Below are 15,231 nucleotides of genomic sequence, written 5' to 3' on the forward strand. Positions count from 1 at the left end.
TGGAAGGTCAAGGTGGCTTAGTAAGGTGGGGAGACCATTCAGGAGGCTGGAGAATCAAGTGCCAGGGCTGCCTGCTGGGAGATTAGAAGGGGAGCATCCCCCCCACTCTGGCTATGAGGCTGTCATAGGTCATACAGCTGTTTACAGTGAGTTACCTCCGCTCTCAGAGCCCTGTTCTCAGGGCTCATAGCTGCCATCACCAGCTTCTGAGGGTTCCTCCAAGCCATCTGCCCTGCAGTCTGCACCTGGATCAGCAGCTAGACCACTGGCTCCCCCTTTGATCAGGAGCCCCAACAGCTGCTGCGAGAATTGCTTGGGGTCTCAGGAGCAGAACTGCCAGCTTGTTATTTAAGTAAGTAGTGCCAAATTGCTCTCCAAAATTTGCCTTACTCTCTGTGAGTGCTGGATAAGTTTCAGGCACTTCTCAGAGTTTGTGGTTATATTGTCATTTGTATGATTATTTGACTAATATCTGTAGCCTTCACTAAACTGTATGCTACCTCAGGGTAGAGACCTTGTCTATCAATTAGGACTTTATCCCTAGCACCTGACACAGGGCCTGGCATAGAGGAGACACAATAAATATTTATTGAATTAGTTAATGAGTAAAATACAGAGATAACTATGGATTGTGGCAAGACAGCATGCTGTGTTAGGGAATTACTGAGGTAAGGAAGAATACAGGTAGGTCTGCAGGGAAGGCTTTTTTGAGGAGGTGACATGAGCTATGAGAGAAAAGTAGAGAATGGACCATCCATATGGCGAATTGAGGGAAGAGCATTTCAGACTGAAGGACGTCATGTCAAAGGTCCTGAGGCAGGTAAGGTTTTGGCACATCATGGGAAGTGAATGAGGGATCTTAGTCGGGAAAGTAATACAATAAGTGGAAGCAAAGAGAACAGTTAGGAGGCTGTTGCAGATGGAAGATGGTGGTGGCTTGTACTTAGACAGTGGACTGTGGTGGGTTTGATACGCCTTTCAGAAGTAGAAGACAGGGTAAGGTGAGTGATCAGGTGCAGGTCAGGACAAAAACACATAAATCAAAGCTGGCTCGAGCAGTTGTACACATGGTGGTACCATTTATTGGAAGAGAAAAACTGGGGAAGAAATTATTGACTACTGGAAGATCACAAAGATAGTCTATGTTTTCTTTTAAAAGCTTTATTGATTTATCTTTCACATTTAGATCTACTATCCGCATAGAATGGATGTTTGTGACCGATGTGAAGTAGGAGTCAAGATTCAATTTTTCCCCACGTGGAACCCAGTGTGTTCAGAGCACCATCCTTTCACCAGTGCTGTGCAGTGCCATCTTTGTCATAAGCCAAGTACCTATATTTGTTTGAGCTTATTTCTGGACTTTTTCTTTTGTTCCATGGGTCTATATGTCTATGCGTGCCTCTATTCCAGTCTGTCTTGATTGCTTTAATTATGCAAAAAGTCTTAATAACCAGTAATGTAAATCTTCCAATTTTGTTACTCTTCTTACAAGATTTTCTTGGCTTTTAGAATTTTTACATAAATGCATTAAAACAAAACAAGATAATTAAAAAAAAAAATCGTAAGATTGTTATGGATTGAATTGTGTTCCCTCAAAAAAGATATATTGAAAACCTAACTCCCAGTATCTCATAATGTGACCTTATTTGGAAACAGGGTCTTTGAAGATGTGATCAAGTTAAGATAAGGCCATACTAGAGAAGGGTAGGTGCTACTCCAATGACTGGTGTCCTTATAAGAGGAGGAGACACAGATACAGGGAGAAGGCCATGGGACTACAGAGGCAGAGACTGGAGATGCAGCTGCAAGCCAGGGAACAGCAAACACTGATGACCAGAAGGAGGGCAGAGGAAGAAAGGGTTCTCCCTGGCAGGTTCCAGAAGGAGCGTGACCCTGGGACACCTTGACTTCCAGCTTTTATCCCCCAGAACTGAGAGACAATACGTTCCTGTTGTGTTAAGCCACCCATTTTGTGGGATTTTATTACAGTAGCCCTAGGAAACTAATATAAAGATGTTTTAACAAAAAACCTTATTCCAATAAATTTGAAATTTTATTTTATTTTTTTAATTATTATTTTTTAATCCTCATCTGAGGATTCCCCCCCCCCCGCCATTGCTTTTCAGAGAGAGTGGAAAGGAGAGAGAGAGAAACATCGATGTGAGAGAGACACATCGATTGGTTGCCTCCCACATGTCCCCCGACAGGGGCCGGGGATGGAGCCTGCAACTGAGGTACATGCCCTTGGCCAGAATTGAACCCGAGACCCTTCAGTCTGCGAGGCGACGCTCTAACCATGGAGCAAGACTGGCTAGGGCTAAATTTGAAATTTTAAATGAAATAGACAAATTCCTAGGACAATACAACTTACAAAATTAATACAAAAAGAAATTTGAAAAAATCCTTTATCTATTAAATAAATCATATCTGTAATTATAAAACAAGCTGTCCACAGAGAAAACTACCCAGATGACTTCATCAGTGGATTTTAACAAACTCTAAGAGACGCATTTTAAATGCTCAGTAATGTGAAGAAATGTTCGAGGCCAGAGTTACAATATCCTCGGCAAAAATGATGAGAGCTTACATTCTTTCAGTGAAAATGGGGATGGTAAGGAGAAGACAGATTCAAGAGCTAATAGGGAGAGAGGGAGAATCAGCAGAACTGGTGGACGTTCTACCCACAAGAGGAAGATGACAGGATGACACCCGGGTCAGTCGTCGGGCACCCGAGTCAGCAGCTGTGACATTCACCAAAACCGAAAACATGAAGGTCTGATAGCTTGAAGGAGGGGGTTGACAGGGAATTGAAATTTGACACGTTGAGTTTTGATGTTAAATACACGCTGGGTATGAAACTCCAGAGCGCGGCGTGGGGTGGGGTACAGGCTTAATAGTTAGGAGCCCACTGAGCAATATCTGAAGCTCTGAGCGTGGACCAGCTCTCCCAGGAAGGAGGGTGAGGTCAGAAGAGAAGAGGGGCCACGGAGGAACCCCGAGGAATATAAGACTCAGTGCTTATCAGTCACAAAGCCATTGCACAGACTCTAAAAACACAGACGAAAAAGCCCCACCCAACTCTATTCAATGATAAAGGAAAACCGCTATTCCGCAGAAAGGCGGTCTCAGGGCGGGGCAGCTGCGGGCAGTGGGTGGGTCAGAAGGGGCCTGTACTCCTCTCCCAGGGCTGCATAACGAGGTCACACTCACCCGATGGCTTCAAACAACAGAAATGTCCTTCCTTACAGTGCTGGAGGGGGGAAGGCCGAAGCCAAGTTGTCAGCAGGGCCATGTGCCCGCCCCCCCCGTAAGAGAGACCCCAGGCTCTGCCTCGCGGCCGGCTCCTTTCCGTGTGCTTCTCTGTTCAGTAGGATGCCAGTCATATTAGATTAGGGCCCATCCTACTCCGTTACGACCTTATTTTAACTAATTACATCTGCAACCACACATTTCCAAATACGGTTACATTCTGAGGCACTGGGGGCGAGGACTTCAATACATCTTTTTAGGGGACAGAATTCAGCCCACATGGACCCCTCCTGCTCTGCCCTTCTCCACCCGCCCGCTTTTCTTTATGTTGCTCTCCCCACGGTCAAACCTGGCTCCAGGGGCCCCAGGCACCGCATCTGGCACAACAGTGTCTGTCAGCAGCAGAGGAATCATCTCTCCCCTGCATCTCTTTTGGAAGCACAGGGGCCTTTCCAAGACGCCCTTCCTCTGGGTTCTCATTAGTAAACACTTCACCGCGTATGCACGCCTCATTCAATCACTGCGAAGGGGAGCAAGGCCACTTAGCACGACTGGCTCGGACCAGCGGTTCTCAAATTCGACATGCATTAGGATCAGCTGGGGAGCTAGTTAAAACCCAGGTTGCTGGGCTCCACTCCCGGAGCTTCCAGTGCAGTAGGTCTGAAGAGAGGTCTGAGAATTTGAATTTTTGATGAGTTAGTTCCCAGGCAGGGCTGAGGCTGCTGGTCCTGGGACCACACTTTGAGAACCGGTGGTTTAGACTGATCGGGATTCATCTCAGAGGACTGCACTCAACTCCTGGGGGATCCACTGCCACACAGAGGAGGGTGGATACCCAAAGTCAGGTCTTTGTCAGAAAGGAGCAAGGGGAGAAAACCGTTGGGCCTGCTACAGAATAGCCAAAGAACAGCCTGGAGGAGACTGAGGAGTGTGTCCAGACAGGCAGGAGAAAGTCAGAGGGAAGAGATGTCAAGCGAGTCTCGGAGGATGGATTCAGGGAGAGAGCGCTCCACACCGTCACTGTCACCAAGAGGGCCAGGAGGGTGAGCACTGAAATGTGACCATTGGTTTGGACAACCAGGAGGCCTTTATTGATCTTAGCAAGAACAGTTTTATCTGAAAACAAGACATGGGAACACTTACACAAAATAAAAGTTCCACATAAAGCACTGTCTGCTACTGATGCCAAGTGCTAGAGCAGTTCTTAGAGCTGGGACTGGTTTCCTGGAATCCAAATAACTAAGTGACAAGAAGCAGCAATGGGTTTTGATTTACTGCTAAGCAGTGAAATAAATTTACTGAGGCAGAACTCAGTGTTCTGAGCTCAAGTCCAAACACAGCCACATCCTGAGTCCTGAGTTACCGACAAAGGCTGTGACTGGGGGGGGAAAGGCTCACACATTCTTGTCTATTTGCTGATCCACACTCGGTCTCCACGTGTTCAGATATGTCTACTGACCCATCAGTTCCCACCTACTTCTATCTGTCTATGCACACTTATTGTCTAGCTTCACATATATACATAGTCAAGTCCAGATTCTGCCACTTGCTACTGGGATACCTCTCTTGGCCTCTGTTTCACATCTGTGAAATAGAGATAAAATTGCACCTCTCATGAAGTTATTGTGAGAGTTAAGTGAGATCATGTCTATAAATAAAAATGCGTATGTATGTCAGATAATTGTTATGACTACACATCCATTACTCTCTCTATACATAACATCATTGGCTAATTAGCAATTGATTGCCATGTACAATTTTAAAAGTACATTTATTCTGTATGATTCCAACTATATGATATTTTGGGAAAGGCATAAACGATGGAGGCAGTAAAAAGACCAGTGGTTGCCAGGGGTTGGAGGAGTTTGGGGGATGGATGAATAGGTGGGACACAGAGGATTGTTAGGGCTGTGAAACTCCCCTGTAGGACACTATAATGGTGGATACATGTCACTGTACATTTGTCCAAACCCGTAGCATGTGCAACACGAAGGGTGAACCCTAATGCAGACTATGAACCCTGGGTGGTCGTGCTGTGCCAACGTAGGTCCATTGATTGTAACAAATACACAGCCTGGTGGGAGACTGATAATGGGGAGGCTATGTGTGTGGGGGGGTGGGGGGTAGGGGCTATATGGGAAATCTCTGTACTTTCCACTTAATTTTGCTATCAATCTAAAACTGTTCTAAAATAATAAAGTCTTTTTTAAAAAGTATATTTATAGCTATCAACTTATGCCCACCTACGTATGCTATGCCTAGAGACGCACAGATTTGCTTCTAGCATTGCATGTAGACATAGGCGCAGCTATTCTACCAGTCTGGTCTTTCTAGCAGCTTTCTGCATAAATAACATGGAGGCCCGGGATTTCCATCCTTGACACTGATGCATACAACTCTCTCCTTATGTAAATGAGACGTGTGCTATTCCTGATCCGCTGAGAATCAGATGCCAATATGGGATTAAATGTGCAAGGATTTTATTAGGGGAGATGCCTGTGAGGGGAAGCTGGAGAGGGAGTCGGCGCAGGCTGAGAGCTATCAGATTGCTCTACAGGTCTGATTCCAGTGAGGAGGGAGGGAAGGGAGGTTGGGCAGAATCTTCCTAGATTGCAGCAGAGTGTAAGAAAGGTTTGGCAAGGCTGCTGGGGAGTCCTCCAGTCAGCATCAGAGGAGTCCCCGTCTCCCAGGAGTGGGCCTCTCTTAGCATCCCTGCCACACCCAGTCAGTGGCTACAGGCAGCCCCCAGAAGGCGTGACCTCAGCGCAAACGCTGGGGGCTGCCCTGGCTTTCAGAGCAGCAGGCGGAGCCCTGATCACTTACCCTCAGGGTAGTAGGAGGTCCAGGGCAGTGCATCCTCATGGCCACCAAATCAGGTGCTATCCGTTTTTACATTTGATCCAAAGACTCTAGATTAAAAATATAGAAAATCAGCTTAAACTTGGAAAATTCACTTGGGGACAGAATTGCCTGTGATCCTTCTCATTACTACGGCTGTTCTAGACAGACCCTCTGCTCAGAGAGGCCTTTAGGCTGGTGCCTCAGGAAGGCCTGGGCGTGGCTGCCCATGAACCTGGCTTGTGCTCTGCTCCAAGCACCCTCGGGGAGCTCTGGCTAAGCTTATTGCTGCTGCTTCCCAGCTACGTTCAGAGAGGCCTTCTCTATCTAAGGATAGGAGAAGCCAGGCCACTCTTGGCCAGTGTCTACAAGGGTCCAAAACTCAGATCAGGCACAAGGTAGGTGGGGACCATCCCCTCCCGATTCCTCATTACATCTCCCTCTGCCTGGGGTCCATGACCTCTTTCTGGACAGGGCTGCTGGCTTAGCCCTGATCAGAGGACAGGGCACCGAGGACGGCCAACCAGTCCTGTGGCTCTGTGTGCCACCTTGTGTCCAAGACTGAGTCCCGCCGATGAGATCATGGAGAGCCACAGTGGCCTAAGCCCAGCACTGTACAGACGAAGGTCTTATTTATATGGAAGATATAACTGCAGAGGGGACAATAAACTGCAAAGTATGAAGGTTTGCAGGAAGCGCTGTAAAGTTTTATATTCCTGAAAACTAGGGATAAAAGATATAACCATTTAAAGCAAAGTAGATAAAAGGGGCTTCCACACAATTGTAAAACAGCCTTATAATAGTTAATTGCTGGTTTCTTATTATAGCAGAGGGAGTCAAAATAGCCTTAAAAATACCCCTGGTCGGAAAATGAGAAGAGAGAGGACAGGAGGGGGTGACCTACCAGGGAGAGGGTTTGGGTACCTGTTCCCAAGAGGTCTTAGAATAGGGACCACGGTTATCTCTACAAGCCTCCTTGGCTCAGGGAATCGCTGCCTGAGCCTATTCCCACTCACTGCCACAAAGACCTGAGTGACCGGGGACAAGTCATTTCACCCCCTTGGACCACAGCTTCTTCTTCTTTACAACGAAAGAGTGCACAGTGGTCTCCCGGTCCCTCCAGCTCCAATGCTGAGCCAACGCTGCTCATTCAGTGACTCCATGTTCCAGGCACTGGAAGGTGGCGGGAAGGAGGTTAAGACTGAGAACAGTGGAGAATCGGACACTGAGACAGCTGGTCGCGAGTCTGCAGAACGCGCAGAGCAGGGGTGTGTGAGGTGTGACGTGCGCCCCAGAGAAGGAGGCACTCAGCACTCTCAGAGGAGATGAAATCCAAGCTGGGTCCTGAAGGCTGGGTGGAAACTTGCCAGAACGACATGCTAGGTACAGGAACTACCTTGTGAAGGCTCATGACCAGAGCTTCCCGGGTGGCACTTGGGGTCCCTGTAAGCGGTGCCCCGGGTTGTACAGTGCATGGCCTGCACAGCCCGACACAGCCACCCTGTTCACCTGGGCCCGGCGGCACACCGGGATGGGGATGGGACCTCAACCTGGCCTACAGCACAGTTCAGGGTTGGACTTCTCACCCCACCCCCATTTCCCACCTTATGGGGGCTACTGCTTAGATCTGACCAGGCCCAGGGGGTTTCTGCTCTACTCCCAAACTGTGGGGAACCCCCAGGGCGTGCTCAGGAAGCCAGGGGTGCCCCCAGTCCATCTCTCCCCTTGGCAACACAATCGCATTTTCTTGTTACCTGCACGGAAACCTCCGGGTCTATATGGGCTCCCTCCTCCACGAAAGGGATTACTACTGAAAAGCACACGTTTAAGGCAAAAGTTTATTTGGGGACTCCCGGCCAATCCAGCCCCGTGTAGCCAGCTTTCAACCCCATGGGACATTTCCCTTCTGTTAGCAGTGACCCTCCACACCGCACTCCACCCCGTCCCATCCATCCCTTGTCCATCTCCCACTTCAGGGAGTCACCAGAGCCACGTCCTCCCTGTGACGGGGGGGTGGCCCTTGAGCCCCGCCTGCCAGCCTTGACCTGCCCAGCGCTGCTTCCTGCTCCAGAAGCAGCTCATCCTTCTTCCTGGGGCCGGAGGGCAGAGGCCAAGCGGGCCCTCCACGTAGCTCTGCTGAGGACATGCGGTGTTTGACCTGTGACCCCACAGGAAATTCTTCTGACCTCTGACCTCTGAGGTGAAGCTCAGGAGGAATACCATGACCCCACCGTGGACAAAAGGCAGTGCTGAGGTCTCCCTTCCCCTCCCCCAGCCTGAGTTCTCTTGACTCTAGAATCTGTGGGTAGAAGCACCCTTGGCTTGATCAGCTGGGGTAGGAACTTGGTTGTGGGAGAGGCCAGGGGGACCCTAAAGAGGGAGGTAGGGTGGCCATAACCCTGCTTGTCTGGGACAGCCCCGGGCACAGCCTGCTGTTCGTGAGCAATTATTAACAGTGCCTTCATTTCCAGGACAGAAATGGTCTGGACTGGACAATAAATTGTATGGTCATCCAGCAAAAAGGGACTCACATAGAATCTACACCACCAGCCCTTCATTCAGCAGTAACAAGCCTCACCCCTGCACCAGGTAGGCATCCGGCCCTGGAGACAGAGCTGAGGAGGAAGCAGACAGGCCCTGCCCTGGAGCTCACGGTTCAGGCAGATTCAGCCCCAACGCAGTTATGGCACAGTGCCGAAGTTCTGGGTGGAAGTTATTTGTTTCCTCAAAGGATTTCAGAGAAGGTTCACTGAAGAAGTGACATCAGGAGCTTCAATGGCTCTGAAGCCCTCCTCAAGCTCAGCTGCCCCCCCATCCCCCAGTGCCCTTGGCTGCCCAGGTCTCTCTCTCATGCCAGCTCCATGCTCCCCGGCAAACAGGCAGTGTCAGTGAGAGCTGAGGAGTAGGTTAGAGAAAGGATCTCAGACAAGGCCCTCCCTCTTCGTGGGAGATCTTTCCCCTCATTCATTCACTGATTTGCTCACTAAACGCGAAACATGGACTCTGTCAGGCACTGTGTGAGCAGTGAGTGGGCTGAGAAATACCTGTCTCTGGGAACTCACAGGCTGGGAGCCAGGACAAATGCTAAACAAATCATCCAACACTAAATAAATGAGTTAACAATTGTTGTGAGAGTAAAGAAATTGGGAGGGTGTTGAATGAGCACATACTGGGTGAGGCTCAAGGAGTAGGAGAAGCACTTCTCAGCTTCAGAAGAGTTTTTTGTTTTGTTTTTTAATTGATTTTAAAGAGTGAGAAAGAAAGAGGGAGACAGAGAGAAACATCGATGTCAGAGAGAAACATGCTGTATTTGGGGACCGAACTCACAGCCTGGGTTTGTGCCCCAACCCAGAATTGAATGTGTGACCCTTCAGTGTATGGGACCAACTGAGTCACATCAACCAGGGTCCTTCAGAAGACTTTTGAGGAATGAGCTCCTTAGTGGGAATTTTAAGCCCAATGGCAAACCCAGATGGCAGATAGATTTGGGTTTCATTAGTGAGAACCAGAAAAAGTCCTTGGGTGAGAAAGGCAGGACGGTCAATGTATCAGCAAAGAGCAAAGGGTGGAGCCCAGAGCTGCGCCTTGCTCCAGGACTAAGCGTCACCTGGATGGAAAGGCAGGGCTTCCTGGACCTTCCGCCGGGAAGTCCTCCAGGGGTTATCCTGTCCACCCTCCTTCCTGCACCACTGCCTCAGACAGATGGTGAGTCGGGGGAAGGGGCGGTGCCTCTGCCAGGGGCTTCTGAGGGAAGCGATTCGGCACCCCTGCTGCGTTAACACCCCTGGCCTCCAGAAGCCCTCACCACCGTCCAGCATCTCTCCCTTGAGGCGGATGAGCAGCCCCTGGGCGTGGGGCAGGGGATGAGCAGAGAGACTGCCTCCAGCCCGATGCTACATCTCCTGCCAGGCTGGCCTCTTGGACTCATTGCCTCCAGGCTTCTGCTTTCATATCTCCCATCTCTTACGGTTATAAAGTAGCTCAGTATTCATCACCCTGACACTATTGCACAAATGGATGTTTCCTAACAGAAACTATTGCCTTATATAGTATTAATTAAATGGCTCTGAGATGGACCACATCTCAATTTTGCCATGCAGGGCCTGGGCAAGAAGCTTCTATATTTATGCATAAGAGCAATAATAAAACCCGTGGACCCTGAGAAAGAAGATACATACTAAAGAGGGCTTCTGGGCTAACGGCTCCAATCAAAACAACACAACAGAGCCTAGCAGCCATTTCTATAAAGGGGCCGGCCTCTCATGCAAACTGCACTTCAGGAAGAAGCCTGCCCTGAGCTACCAGCTCCTGCACTCACGGGCCTGCACTGTGTTCCTTGCCGCTGAGCCACCCCTTATAAAGGAGGTCCTGGAATCCTATTTTAACCAATAGGACTGAGGCTTTCCCCATCCAATCAGAGCTGAGCAGCTATCTCCCCCATCAGCTTCTTCACCGAGCAACCAGAGCAGCTCTATTCTGACCAATCAGGACAGTACCTTTTTGGACCAAACAAACTGTGAGGATTTGGAGTCCTCATTTGCATGAGGATGGACCAGTCAGGGACCAGGGGAAGGGAATTCTGTCCATATAAGTCAGCTCTCCACTGGGTGTAAGAATGCACAGCTGGAGCTGAAACACCAAAGGTGCCCCTCTGGAGTAGAGCAGACCAGCATGGAACAAAGCAGAGCTGTTTAGTCAGAGAGGGGCCTGGCCTAGGCCACCTTGTCCCAGAGCTGCCTCACAGTGGTGCTGTTTTCACAGCTGTGCTCTATCATAATTGAGCTGTTTTGCATTGAATAAAGTTTCCTTCTTCACTGTGCACCAAATTGGGGGTTCCTGTTGGCCTTGAATTGGCATCAACCATTGACAAACCATATAGTTGAAATTTATCAAGCATTTACTTGTGTTGCTTCTCACAACATTCCCAAGTGTTTGGCACTGTTTCCATGCTCTGTGAATAAAAGTAAGAACTGTTATCGTATCTTTTTTTTACAGATGAGGAAATTGAGGCACAGAGAAGTTAAGCAACTTGCCCCAAAATCTCAGAACAGTAGGCAGAATGATGCCCCCCCCCCCCAAAGTTATCCAATTCCTAATCCTGGAACTTGTGACTATTCCAGTACAAGATCAAAGGAAGTTTGTAAATGTAACTAATTTAAGGATCTTGAGATGGGGACATTATTCTGATTATCTGAATGGGCCCATTATAATCACAAAGGTCTTTATAAGGGAAAGAGAGACTCAGAAAAGTCAGAGGAGATGTGACAAAGCAGAAAAATCTGAAGGTATTACACTCCTGGCCTTGAAGATGGGGGAAGGGGTCATGAGCCAAGGAATGCAGACAGCCTCTAGAATCTGGAGAAGGCAAGGAACTTCCAGAAAGAACACAGCCCTGCCAGTCCATTTTGGACTTCTTACCTCAAGACCTATAACATGATAGCTTTGTGTTTTAAGTTGGTAATTTGTTACAGCAGCAGTGAAATGAGTATGCACAGCTAGCATGTGACATCTGCAAAGCTGTGGGCGTTGCACTGGAATGGGTAGAAAAATCACGTTATTTAACTCCATTTGAAAGCAACTTCTCCTCTTCAGTCCTTACCTGGGAGCCATCAGATGAATATCTCCCAGTGACCACCCTCCCTATCTAACCACTGCCCCCTGCTGGCCCCCCCAGCTCCTAGTCTGGTCAGCACCTTCCTCTCAACCTTCCTTTCTAAGGACCAGTGATGTCCGTCTCAGAGCCAGTGTGGGCTGAGCCGGAGTTGGGGACCTAGAGATGTGGGCAGAATTAAAGGCTCAGATACCTTCATGGGCCTGTATGCGTATGTATTTTGGGTAAAACAGCTTCTTCACCCTAAGGCATCAGTATCTTCCTCGCATAAGCAGAAAGTAGAAAAGCAACTAAGTGTGTGGCTGGGGGTGGAGTCTATGCCTGAGCACACGAGCAAGAGGAGCAGTTGCTCAGGGACTAGTATGGGCACAGCTGTGTGATGGGGGAGGGGGCAGTGAGCCAGTCTCCGCCCAAAGCATGGCAACAGGGCACTGAGCGCTCCGGAACAGGATCCTTAGTGTTGGCCAAAAGATAGGGCTTCCCTGGAAGGACGGGGGCTTCAGAACCCCCTGGGGAGACATGGGGCCATATGGGGGGTAAAGGGGGCAATAAAATATTTCATAAGGTCCCCTCCATAGAACTTCTGGACTTTGCTGCCACCCTGTGGACAGAATTGAGAAGGACAGGGCTGTGGCTGCCCTTGTCCCAAGATGCGCACCAATAGCGGAGTTCTCTTTGCAGACAGGGAGCGAGGAGGGGGAACTGCACAGGAGACGCGCAGCCAGGATAAGGCTCGGCCACAAGTTTTGCCAGCATCTGTGCACTTTTCTAGAGCAGGGACTCAAAGCTGTGGTTTTAGGAAAGAACTCTTTGCAGGAAGCTGAAAATACACAGGGGGCAGGGCGGGGCGGGGCGGGGCGGGGAGGGGCAGTGATGGGAGAAAAAGTGACAGGCAGGCATGGGACGCAGAGGTCTGACTGAGTCCAGCCTGGCGGGGACAGGAGCTTTAGCCCCCACTAGCCTTACGGTGAATGACCGGTTCACTTTGCCCTGCTCATACCTGACATGGAGTCAGCAAGGATAAAGGCCTTTCCCCCACTCTCCCCGGGACAGGCTCTCACCCGGTCGGAAGGCGACGTGAGCAGACGGAGGGCAGGCGACAGCCGCTAGACATCTGCTCCGGCCTCTGATTCCCTGGGCTTCTGCCCCAACTGGGAGCAGGATGCCCGCCACACGCCACACCCGTGAGCCAGGGACTGACGTGATAGCCCTTTGTCAGGTGAGAAGCGTAAGGCATAGAGTGCTTAGCGCTCGCCCAGGGTTTCAGAGCTGGCAGGTGATGGGACAAAAGCCCAAGTGTTGGATGGTTCACTCTTATGTGGCCCCCAATAAACGTGTTGCACAAAGGAGTGAGAGTGGCCAAACTTCAGGGCTCCCAGCCCCGGGAGCCCTCCCAGTCCCCGTCTGATAGTGGGAATTGGGGCAAGTCTGCTCTCCAGCTGGTCCGCCCCTTCCCAGCCTAAACAAGGCCTCCCTGTAAAGGCTTCTGGGAGATGAGGTCCCGCTCCTGCCCTTTCAGAGTCGCAATCTAAGCACGTCGGGAACGTGAGTACCAGGAAGTTCTTCCTACAGTCTAACCTCCACGTCTCCTGCAGGCCGAGTCCATTTATGAAGCCTGTTAAACAAAATTTTGAACTTTCAAGGCCGAAAATCTTTTTAAAAGAAAGGCTTATTAGGCCACTGCTAGCAAAAGGATGTGGCAGTGGAGGAGAGGCAGGGGGAGGCGGCGAAGGCGACTTTCCCGCCGCCAGTGGGTCCCGGGGCATGGAGTCCGTGTCGCCAGCAGCTCGGCCAGGTAGGAAAGGTGGGTACATTGCCCAGAGTTTTGCGTGTTTATACATCAAGTAGAGGGAGAGAGACAAGCCTTTCTGAAAGGACTGGCATCGGTGCAGGAAAGGGGACGGAGGAAGCTGCCGCGGCAGCTCTGGGCCAGCGCAGAGGCCAAGGGAGAGGGTGTGCTCTTGGGTAGGTGGAGGCAAGTCCGGAGAGTTCACGTGTGAGTCGGAGGCAGAGGCTCCGGGCCGGGAGGTGCCTGGCTAGTCTCTCTTTAGAATAATCCTGGAAATAGCCACCTGGAGATTTATCCGCAGTTCCAGCGTCGGCTGAGGAGTGTGAGCGGCCTTTTGTCAGAGCTGGCCCCCAGCGGTGAGCAGGCTGAGCTCCGTCTCTTTCTCTCACTCTGGCCACTGGGATTGTAATTTAGAACAGCTCAGAATTTTTTTTATTTTTATTTTTGGTCAGGTCCCAGATAGAAGAGAGAGAGGATGTGGAAGCAGGCTTCTGTTCCAGAGAGGGGTATTCATGGTCTCTAAAACCAGGGTTTAATTCTCTAACCATGCCAGTCAGGGCTGGCCAATCACGGGCCTTAATGGGAGAGCTTAAATTATAGAGGACCAAGTTAGAGGAAAGAAAAAAGCAACAAACCCACCCAGCTCCCAGCCCCTGGTGCTGCAGCTGATAGGCAATTATCTGCTGTCTGCGAGCACTCTTGGCTCCCTTTCCTGCCTGCCGGGGTGGACAGCGTGGGCTGGGGGAGAAGGCCAGTGGGTTGGTGTCCGGTCAAGACAATTGTGTGGGGCCCATCCGGACCCTACTCAACTTCTTCCCCCCTCCACTGCCCTCCAATCCGGGGAGGAGCTGCCCTCTCTCACCCACCACCCCTCCCCCAACACTCGGAGGAGAGAGGAGTGATTAGCATGGGGCATTGTCCCCGGATAATGGGCCCCAGCTGCCGCTTGAAAGAAGAGACAAAGCTCCTGGCCGCTGCACACACATTATCCCCTCGTTAAATCTCTGTTATTAGATTAGATTCCAAATGTATTGATTTGGAGGCTGGAGGGAGATGGGGGAGGGAGGGAATCTGGCTGGGGAATGCTGAAACACCTCTCCACATGCTCCCCCCCCTCCAGGCAGCTTGCCCCCCTGTTCTCTCGGGGAAATCTCCCGGAAGCCCATCTCCCGACTCCGAGCTCGGCTACACTCCTGCCACGGGCCCTGAGGTTACCGAGCGCAGAAGGGCGGCCTCCTGGGATGTGGGCTCGGGCCCCACAGCCTGGAGCGCTGCGGAGGCCGGTACTCTCGAGACCTTTGACGGGATCTTTGGAGCAGAAGCGACAGGTTTTGGAAAGCGGGTAGATGGGAGAGGGAGCTGAGAACCTGGGAGTCTTCATAGGTGAATAGAAAGGAGGAGAGATGAGATAGAGAACCGACAAGCTTCTCAGGAGGAAGGAAGGAAGCAGATCCGCGAAATATAACCGTTGGGAGGGAGATTCTGGACCTTTCCATGTCCCAGAAAGGGTAAAGGTCTCTGTGGGAGGAGTCCAAGGTCAATACTGATGATGAGAGTTAGTACACTGGGGGTTCCCTGGCCCTGGCCTCAGTTTCCCATCCCCAGGCAGTACAGCCTGGATGTGGATCAGTGAGCTGATTGGCTGTGGCTAGTGGAGCAGAAGATGTTACACATGGCAGCTCATTCCCGAGGTGGTTAATTAGCTGCCACAGTGCTGGACTCTTTGCCCCAACGATTGTGGGCG

Source organism: Miniopterus natalensis, chromosome 11, assembly GCF_054644295.1.
Source record: "Miniopterus natalensis isolate mMinNat1 chromosome 11, mMinNat1.hap1, whole genome shotgun sequence".
In the NCBI taxonomy this organism is placed as follows: Eukaryota; Metazoa; Chordata; class Mammalia; order Chiroptera; family Miniopteridae; genus Miniopterus; species Miniopterus natalensis.